The sequence below is a fragment of the Diospyros lotus genome, chromosome 12 (assembly GCF_014633365.1).
Source record: "Diospyros lotus cultivar Yz01 chromosome 12, ASM1463336v1, whole genome shotgun sequence".
In the NCBI taxonomy this organism is placed as follows: domain Eukaryota; kingdom Viridiplantae; phylum Streptophyta; class Magnoliopsida; order Ericales; family Ebenaceae; genus Diospyros; species Diospyros lotus.
Window position 1 is genome coordinate 19,353,679 of NC_068349.1, and position 11,571 is coordinate 19,365,249.

Genomic DNA, 11,571 nt, shown 5'->3' on the forward strand with positions numbered 1-11,571 from the left:
CGGATGCGTCAATGAAATATCCGGATACAAGACACAAGACTCCCCCAACACATCCGGATATCCCACAACGTATCCGGATATCAGAGAGAAGAGGAAAAGATTAACATCCGGATACTCCACAACGTATCCGGATATTAGTGAAACCATATCCGGATATTACATTACATATCCGGATACATGAGAAATAATTGCATAGAGCACACCTTCGCACGATGGGAGCAAGTTGAGTACAAAAATGCTTTACATCTGAAAAGTGAGCATGAATGGAAAGTCTTTTGCAGAGCATGGGCAGAGGAATGATGAGGAATAATGAGAAATGAAAAAGAGCTGTTGGAAGATTTGAAAATTGGGAGTTCCGTTAGAAAAAAAAAAAAAAGAAATAAAAAGAGGGCGAATTTTATTATGGAATTTTTCTAAAGTTCTTTCTCCAGATCATGACTATCATCAAAATCTCCTTGCCAATTACCTGGAAGCAGAGACTCAACTACTGTCAAATTGCTTGGTTATTTTATTTTATTTTCTTTATTTCCTCGCAATGTTCTTTTCTTCCAATTTCGATTAAGCAGATTTGTCTTGTCTTTGTTCAAGAAACTCCATTTCCAGCATTTTTAGTTACGTAAGTTCATCTACACCTTTGATTTTCAAAGTTGAGTTCTTGACACTTTAAACATTGCAAATTACACATTGAATGTTTGCATTTTGTGAGTCTATGTTTCTTCCATACTTTGTAATCCTATGCATATAATAATAGAAATTTGTGGTTGAGCAATTCAGTGTCATAGACTGTCTAGAATAACCAAATTCCATATGCATGAATAGAAATATGGTTAACCTAAGTGTTGTGTGTGCATTGAATTTTTGGATTTAAGTTATAAGCATGAGCGTAGCCTAGAGTTTCCATATCATGTATGGAGGTTACTAAAACTAGAGATGCCATTGTTCTTAGATTCAAGTGAATTATTTTTCTGCATATTGAATGTACCTTAATTTATGGTAGTTTTTTTTTACTTAGAATTTCTCATATAATTTATGAAAATTATTAAATCTAGAGCTATCATCATCTTGAAATACAAATATAGCAGAACCTTGCAAATTTGTCCAGATTTGTGTTTCAGTTATTTAAATATTGGGAAATCATGGGACTGGTATTGAATTTGCTTTGACTCAAGGGTCTCTACATTTAATTAGCATTTATTTCATCCTTTGTAACTCTTGGCTTAATTAAACACATTATTGTTCAAATTTAAAAGAAATTTCTGGTAAAATTATTTCCGTCCATAGACAATCTTTTAGTGAATTGACCTGGACTCATCAAGAAATTAAATTTGCGCTACACGTTCACTCGTACACTGACGAGTATAAATACCTATCTTATTTTCAATAAATAGTGTACTAATTGTTGAGTGAGTGTTGCAGTCAAATTTTGGCACCGTTGCCGGAGAGATTACGGTATGTAATAATTTATTCCCTGAAAAAAAATAATTTTGTTTCTGTTGATATATATACTAGTTTCTTTAAATTATTATCCTCAGATAGTTGTTGCTGTTAAAATAGTGTGCTTTTGTCTTAATTAGGCCACCTGATAGACATTTAAAATATATATATATAAACTAAATAATAATAATAATAATAATAATAATAATAATAATAATAATAATAATAATAATAATAATAATAATAATAATTTAAATTAATAAAAACAAAAAAAAAATCGAGCAGCCATTCGGATATGTGACTGACCCATCCGAATACCACAGTTTACATATGGATATTACTTAGATCTATCCGAATAACCAAATCATATATTCGGATATTCTTTGTATACATCTGGATAAGACAGTGCCCATCCGGATATCAGTTATAGCATTCGGATAACTGGTCACTTATTTCAGTAAGTTCATTATGTTTCTTTGAGTATATTATGGTATTTTAGCTTCTTTAAATTCTTGTACTGTGTATGAGACTTAGATCCGGTAAAAGTCTAGAGCAACAATTTTATCCACATCATTCTATAGATTCTCTATCTGCAACTGAACTATTTATTGTGCAACATTCAATGTCTCAACAAAATGATAACATGTCGACACAACCACCTGGAATCCGTGATGGTCATGGGGATGATCTTGGTAATCAAAACCCCTTGGAACCAGATTTGTTTAGACCTCTTAGGGATTACCTTCACCCTCATAGGCAAACCACTCCATCATGCATAGTGCTTCCAGTTAACCACCATCGCTTTAATTTTAAACCAGGCACTATCTAGCTTCTTCCTTTTGCATTCTGACCCTCATTTCAAGTCCTCATGCTTTGATATTTCATCACTTGAACCCCTAAGTTCCATTCTTCTCAATTGGCCCAATAATTTTGGAGAAATATCATTTTCACCCCATTTTCATCTAGAATTAAAAACTTAGGCCCGAATATATATAATGTCACGTTTTGATCGTGAATCCTTTTGTTTCATCCTAAAACCACTTCAGGTTTGTTTCTTATGCAAATTTTGAATCCTCTTAGGGTTCCATTGACTTTTCGGAAATCCTTTACGGTCATTTAATTTTTTAGGCTGAATTATAGTTGTACCAAAAACTGTCTCTGATCTGATTTCTTTCAGCGTCATAAATCTTGTCTCAAGATACTTGTTAATGACATGCCCTTTTCTTTAGACATTTACATTCTAGGGTACTCCCTTCCATTGACTCAAATATTTAAAATTATTAAACTGTCTTCAAGATCTTTGAACTTGACTCTTTTAACATCATAAAATATGGGATATTTCAATATATTAATTATTTTGATTTGGGGTATTACATATCCTACCATATAATTATTCTAATAGTTGGCATTACCAATAAGCTTTTAAGAGGTAATGATTGGAGAATGAGTGACAATTAAAGAGAAAATACTAGATTTGGATCCCGAATCAATAGAGGAACTAGTGGTAGACATGATTTGGATGGAAGACAGCTCTTAATTCTCGAAATTTGAGTGAAATAAGGTCAAAAAAGAGCCAAAACAGTGTATAAACCTCTTTGGAATAGTTATGAAGGCGCATAGGGCGCGACAGTTTCTAGTGGTAGGCTTTTGGGGTTAGGAAAAGGTGTTGGTTCCAGTGGTATGGTTGGTGTCTTGAAACAACCACCAAAAAAGCAAGATTGGAGGTTTGAAGTTGTGGCACCAATAGAAGAAAAAATGATGATTCATATGACGAGCTTCTAGGGTCAAGACAATTGGACTTTTCTAAACACAATGGTGTGGTTTGATTTCTCAAACGGCATCGAGAAATGGTTAAACAAGCCCAGACAAGTGGGAAGAAAGAGAAAATAGGGTATGGATGCTGCTGGAAAAAGAAACATAGCAAGACTCTAGGGTTCAGGCTTGATACCATGAAAATTAAAGAGAAAAGCCCTATGGGTGAATAATCTATGTTATCTCTTATCGATATTACTAAGTCAATTATATGCAAGAAGTAACGGACCATGGGTCGCGTGCAGTACAAGTATAGTGCAATCAGTACTAACATAGTATAATAGCTAAACTACAATAGATACACTATTCTAACAAATTAAATGAACTTTGAAAAATTATACATTCTCTTAATATATTTTAATATTATTCAAATGAGCTTAAAATGACAATTAATCTACATTATTACTCCAAATAAATTACACTAAAATTAATTAATTTTCTATTTCATGATTCAAATGAATTTGTTATCTTAACATAAATTCAAAAGAGTTTGTAAAGTTTTATGAATGTAAAGAATTTTATTTTAATAAAAAAGTAATTACTATTATTGCTTCATGAACCTTCTATTGTTTAACTTTTGTATATCAGTTTTGATGATGAAAAACATTTATTGGCTTAATCCCTAAGTCATGAGTCAAAATTATGGTTTTCAACATATATCAATTTCAATATCAAGTATTACTTTGTAAAATGAAAACCAAATGAATTCCAAGTATCAAGATTTGCAAAACCCTATTTTTCTAAGTCTAGAAGGGTAGTTCATTATAAGGAGACATATAAGAAATTTTTTTTCATTTTGAAAAACTATCTCCCAGTATTTCGATAGCTAATATCCATCAATATTAAAATTATTTTTAATGAATTTTTCAAGAAATAGAAAGTATGTATTTTGGAAATGGTAAAATCGCTAAATTCTGAGTTTGTTCTAAAACCAAAATTCTACTTTCTTATTATTATGGATTTTGATTTTTTGGATATTTTTATTGAATCCAAATATAGGGTAATTTCTTATTTACATTTATGTATTAAAGTAAATGGAAGGTAAAATATAAATAAAAGAAAATGTGGATGTAAATATGTTGTAATATATACATGCTATGGATTGTGTTGTGAACCAAATCCTTCTAAAAATCTGTCATGTTTCTGTGCATGTTTTGAAACCCCTTTTGAAAAGGTTTTCATGTTTTCTAAGTGTATATGCTATTTCAAAACATCTATGCAATACATTTGTTTTCAAATCAGGTTTTGGACTATGTTTCGAAACCTATATGTTATGTTTTGAAACCTCTGACATTTCTACCAGCAAAGATTTAAAATGTCCGAGATGTTTGTGTTTTGCATTTTAATATTTATCTAAAAGTTTCTCAAAGTATTTTTAAATGTATTCTCCATGCTCTAAGAATTCAAATTCAAATTTGAAACTGGAGATCATTTTTATATGTTAGTGGGAAATAGATTATGTCTCCCACTCATTGTTGTCTCTAAGTGCAAGTCCAGCTGGAAAGACTGTATGTTTGGAAACATGAGGAGTATGTTTCAAAATCTTAGTGTAAATTTGTGATGTTTCGAAACCAATAATCTATGTTTTGAAACCTTGTTTTAAATCTTGTCTCTAACGGGTATAAACGGTCAGATTTCTATCTCTTGATATAAATAGCAGGCATTTGAAGACAAAATTAGACATAACAAGAGAGCACACACTAGAGACACATACACAAGCACAAATGGTGATCAAAGAGTTTGATTGAGCTTCCAAAGAAGATCCATACATACATTTGTAGTGCTATGTGTGTATAAAGGAGGAGCACATCGAAAACAAGAAGTATCATCTCGTTAGCTCTCCTCACTTCAATCTAAGAGGTTTGTGCAGCCATTGGTAAGGCATTTCATTGTTGTATATTTTATTGGGCTGTAAAGATAAGTTTTATTTATCTTGTTGATTGTTGTAAGGTTTGAGTTAAGTCTAAAAGTCATTGTGGTGTAAGGTTTGAGTTCAGCCTAAAACTCATTGTGTCAAAGGTTTGAGTTGAGCCTAAAACTCATTTGGTGTAAGGTTTGAGTTGAACTTGTAAAAACTCAATGTACAAGGTTTTGGGGTGAACCGTGGTAAAACCCTTGTTGTGGTTGATCATTAGTAAAAGTAATTGAGATTGAAAAATCCTTCAAGTGAGTAAGCTTGAAGGTAGTGGACTAAGCGGGGTGCTGAACCACTATATATCTTGTGTGTAGTTAATATTTCGCTTTTGCTTATCCTTTATTTCTTAAGCTTTCAAAAGAATTGTTATCAAAGTCTAAAACATATTTTTCTTGAGCATAAGCTTACATATTCATATAAACATATCTTTGATCTCAAACACATTTGGTATACTCTTACTTATGTAAATCATCTTTGCCAAAGATCACTATTTGAAAATACAAACTAAAAGATTTTGAATCAAGCAAAACAGAAAGGTATATTTCGAAACATACATTATATATTTCGAAACAAGCAAAACAATGAGGTATATTTCGAAACATATATAATAGGTTTCAAAACCTACTTAACATGAAGGTTTATTTTGAAACATATACCCTATATTTCGAAATATAGTGTTTTGCTATCAATCAATGTTTTAATTATCGAAAAATTTATACGAATCCCAATTCACTCCCCCCTCTTGGGATATATTTACTATCAGTAGAACCAACACCATCTATTGGATAAGTGTTATTTTCTTTTAAGTAAGTGTTATCTAGTCATCTTTCTTTCACGACTAGCCATCATCTTTCTTTCAACTATCATTCACCTTTGACGTCATTATGAAGTGTGAATCATAGTTTTTCTCCCATCAATTTATAACTATGAGGATCTTCGATTAACCATCATCTTTCCCCTATCTCCCCCAATCTTATTTCTTTTATCTATTCTTTTCATTACAAACAACCACAACGATCGCCTTTGCTACTCTTTATCATATCCTTTATCAAGATTAGTTGTCACTGTGTACCCATTATCAACCCCTTACTTTCTGTCTCTCTACAAGTCTCTTGATTTTTTCTCTATCTTGGACTTTTTTTCCCCTAGTTTTCTTTGTAATAAGTCAAATGGAGAGATGCCTATCTCAAAATCTTTATATTCACCAATTGCCACATCATTCCCAATCTTTTTAGAATGCAAAGGAATATATATATATATATATATAGAGAGAGAGAGAGAGAGAGAGAGAGACAATAGTCATATTAACCAAATACACTAGCCATTGCAGCATAGGGATAACGAGTATAGAAGTTATGAGAAAGATGATTGAGCTCAAAAAAAATTGATTGAGGGAGATTAGAGAGAGAAAGAATATAAGGGAACTTTTGATATTTAAAAAAATTTTAACAACGGTTATTTCTTGGGAGGGGAAATCACAACAAAATTTGAAAATGATAGTTGTTGCAATTTTTCATACTTCAAGGGCACATAAAAGTATACTAATTTTATGTTTGTTACTAAAACATGCAAATGCTCTTTTCAAAGGTCTCTCTTAAAAGTTGATTTAGTATAAATGAATCCAATCCAAAATGTTGCAAAATTGTAATAAACGAGTCTAATCTCAATTTTGAATTTAATTTGAGTTGAAAATCAAGCTAATATAACCTTAATAAACTTTAGGAAAATTCTATTTGCAACAACGTATTTTGTTCTCTACTACTATTTTTTGCTAAAATTAAATATGAAAAAAATGACTTAAAAGAAAAACTCATTTTTACCCTTCTAAATATGCAACAACCTTATATCACCATATCTTCCCGCACTAAAGAAATCGAAAAATTCAATGCATCGCTAACTCTAGAGTTTGGGAAAAAATAAACCTCCCGAACTCTAAAGTTCTGGAGTTTTGTTTCTCTTTAACTCCTGAACTCTCTTATTGAGGAACTTAGCTAACCCATGATCCAAGTTTATGAGTATGTGCTTGTTTTTCTTGTTTGATATTGAATTTTGAGTAATGTTACAAATTCATGATTTATCCAAAAGTGAAATGAAATTGTGTTTCTTGTAATATTCATTATATATATATATATTGGTATACTCCTTGCAATATTGTCAATAAATAAAGAAAAATTGAAATTAAAAATTGCCGAAGAAAGAAGAACTAGGCGACGGATCTCTTTAGCAATTTTGTATTCTAGTTCTTCTTTATTCACTCTCATTTTTGCAAGGAGTATGCCAAAATATATATATAAATATATAATGAATATTACAAGATATATATTACAAGAAACACAATTTTACTTCACTTTTGAACAAATCATAAATCTAAAATATTACTCAAGAATTCAATATCAAATAAGAAAAAAAAAAATACAAACTCATAAACTTAGATCATGAGTTAGCCAAGTCTACGAGACAAAACTCCCAAACTTTAGAATTAGGGTGATATAAGGTGGCTGCATATTTAAAAGGGTAAAAATAGGTTTTATTTTTATCATATTCAATTTTAGTGAAAAAAAAATAACAGTGCAAAACACGTTGTTGCAAATAAATTTTTTCTTAAACTTTAAACAAACAAGTGAGATCATGAGTACGATGTTAGCCCTGGTTTATATGTGAAATAACAGGATTACCCCCGCATATTCGTTGAATTGTTCTGTTTCGTTATATTCTCAGTTGCGGCCTCGGGGATCCAATGACGAAAATGGGCCGTCGAACAACCGAGGGCGGAGGCGCAGGAAGGAAGAAATGAATCGCAATAACGCAGCGCTGAATCCTTGTGGTTAAATTCGTCAATGGATGTCTACAAAGCAAAGCACGCTTCTCGTCAGTCAGTATCAACTGTCAGTCAAGAGCACTCATGAACTCGCTGAAGCCTGAAGCAAACGGTTTCTGGAGCAGAGGCTTTGGAAACACCAGGTGAATTTTATCAAGATTTTACTTAAACGCTTTCCTCCTGTTGTTGTGTTTTTTCTATTCTTAATGTGTGTTTGATTGCCGAGAAAGCTTTGGAAACTTGGGGAGGTTGAAGAGTTTTTAGCATTAGAATTAGAATTAATTGACGACCACTCACTCTTCAATCCTAGTTTACGGGGGGGGAGGCTTGACTATAATATCGATATGTTGACTGTTATTGCTTTGCTTCAGTAATAGAATTTAGGATCTAGCTTCAATCTGTACAAAAATATCATTATTGGACCCAATTTCTTGGGATGGCCGTATACGCAAATTGGACCCAACTTCCTTAATCTTCAACGAGTGGTGTGAGTTTCCCTGTCTTGTTATGTTCTAGAGCTTTGGTTTCTTCCAAGACATTACCATGTTTCTTACCAAAAGTTACTAGATTCGACAATGGGCTCTCTCTCTCTCTCTCTCCCAATTCCCTCTTTGCCCGTCGCACTAGCGATAACAACTATATCGCCGATGAGTTCTAAACCCATCGATGATGGCACCACGGTGGTGGCTAACAGCCATGGCCAGCCACCATCAATATTTTTTTTTTTTTTTTAATTATAGGAACATTTTGGAGTTTTTGATAAAATTAACTGTCCTTATTTAACATAGTACTAATCTCAAGAGAGGTTGGTGTTGTTACTTCCCGACTAAAAGGAGGCAAGGTCGCAACAGCAAGGCGCGGGTTCTTGCGACGGATCTGTCCGAGGGGCATGTAGCACCTGCAAGTACTCCGACGCTCGAGTGAGTAAGAGTAAGAAAATGACAGTGTATCAATAGGTTAGATGGTAGAACATCTATTGCCTCTTGAAAGAGCTGGTTGATATAGGAGGATGAGACGTCCTCCTGCATGCATGCGTCATGCGTTTGCAGGTGATGGAACTAAATATCTTGAGCCGGTGGAGATTCGCAGGTGGTAGCATGGTGGCAATAGAACCCTCATTAATGTGGATGTGATCCGCCATTAATGAGGATAAGATCTGGGGCGACTGCGCGAATACCCAGTGGGGGTTGTAATGATGTTGCGACATGTTAACGTAGGACCAAGAGATGGGCCGAGATTGAGCCCAGAAACGGGTCGAGAGAGGGGGCCAAGATTGAACCCGAACGGTCTAGGTGCTATTTTTAAAAATACTAGTTAATGAAATCTAAGCAAATTTTACCCAAAGTTTTAACATCGTTTAGCCTCTTAGGTATATTTTCACAATCCTAAAAAGGGATGTGTGGTAGTTTCCAATAAATAGGTCACCTTATATAAATTTAGAACGCATCCCCATTCAATAATTAGAGTTATCTAAGAGTTAGTAACCAAGTTAAAGTTATTCAAGTTGTGTGGACTAAAAGAGTTTACAGTTTAGTCCATTTAAAAGTTGTAGATAGCATCGATTGATTTGAGTGCATTATCCAAATTTTGGGATCTTCCTTCGAGATTTGATCACATTCAATTTTCTATATTATTTTTTATATAATTTATGTGATTCGATCCTAATACATCTCATTTATTCTTATACAAATGGGTTCTCGTGTCTTTGTATGCATTATTTTTCGTTTAAAGTTGAGATTAAATAATTTCATTAATCATAAAATTCTTAATTTTCTCATATATTTTCATCTTTTAGTTCGAGGAGATTATTTAGTCTAATTACTTTTACCGTTCTTTATCTTTTTCATAATTTATGTTATTTGGTTTGGATTGACAAACATGCAATTTTTTTTTTCTAAAATATTAAAATGTTTTTCTTATTTTTAATTTATCTCAGCCTTGACGGGAGGACACTTTCATTAAGTAGTCAATAGACAACATAAAACTTATTAAATTAAAATATCATGAATTGTCCTCCCATGGACATGGTATAGTGATAAAGCATCTCATATTTTACATAAAGTATTGAGATTCAAATCAGTGTAGCGACTAATTGAAATCCTTAACTCTTGCATGGACTGTACCGAATGTCTAGCGTTGAGTGTATATAAACTGTGTTCGTATTTAAATTTATTCGAAGAATATATCAGCGGAAAGGTCACCCGTTCTTGATAATTAGTTAGATGAAGATTAAACACCTTATGATTAATCAAAAAAAAAAAAAAACCATGAATTATAGGCAAAATAACTAGTATCAGTATTACCTCGCCTAATAGACTCAAAGTTTATGATCATTGTTGTATCAAAATGTTTCCAACTTAAAACTTGTTTTTTCATATTAATTGATTGCCTTTGAGATATATATATATATATATTTTTTTTTGGGGGGGGCGGGGGGGGGGGGGGGGGGGGGGTGAGTTATTATATGCATAATAATGGATTGTTGTGAGTAAGCCCTTTGATAATGATTTTGTCTTCTACAGTCACTTCACCACTATGATTCCTCTTGGTTTGGGGTATCCCATCTCTTCTGCTTCCCTAAAACAATTTTTGTGGGGGGTTTTATTTTAATTATCCCATTTACGATTTTATTTTCTTTTTTGTTAGTAGATATTTTTAATAAAAAATTAAAAACTAAATATATATTTTAACTCTATAGTTTTTTTTATTTAGATATTTAAACTTTTTATTATTTTAAAAATATCATTGAATTTACAAATTTGACTCAATTGCACTCTTAAATTTTTTTATTATTTTAATTACATATCTAAATTATATAATTTCGAGTTAATTATACAACTCAATAAATTTATTAAGAATAATAAATTTAACAATATAATTGAAACAACAAAAAATTTAAGAGTATAATTGACTCGAATTTACATAGTTTAAGGGTATTTTTGAAACAATAAAAAATTTAAATATCTAAATAAAAAATGTATAAATACAGAAAATAAAAATATATATTTTATTATTTTGTGATTGATTGCAAATATAAAGTAATGGCAATTTTATTTGTGTCCCTTCCCCAACCGCTGGTTTGGATTTTGAAGTCTATAGTGTGAATGACATCAAAGAAATTCTGCTCAGTCCTCTCTAAAGGATAAAGATCAGAGAGATTTAAATCATACAATCCATAGAGGGGAAAGATCAAATCATAGTCTTCAAATCAATCAAATTGTAGATAAGATTAATTCCAGACCAGGCCTAAGTGTATAGGGAGTGGGTTCCCTCGGGTCCACAAATAATTTTAGTGGAAAATTAATTTATTTTATTCCTATGAAAATATTAAAAAATAATAAATGATTTAATAATTTTAAGATGGTATTTGGTATAGGAGAAAATTTTAAATTTCTAAAATTCATGATTTCTGAAAATATTTTTTGGAATCTTTAATTCTTACGATTTATGTAATTTTATATTTGATTAATTTTAAACATTTTCAAGAATGTTGAGCATTCTTTTTTAGAAATCTTACATTTTTATATTTGATTTAAATGCAACGTTCTTAAAAATTTATGTTTTTTTTTTCAAAATTATCCTTATTTGATTT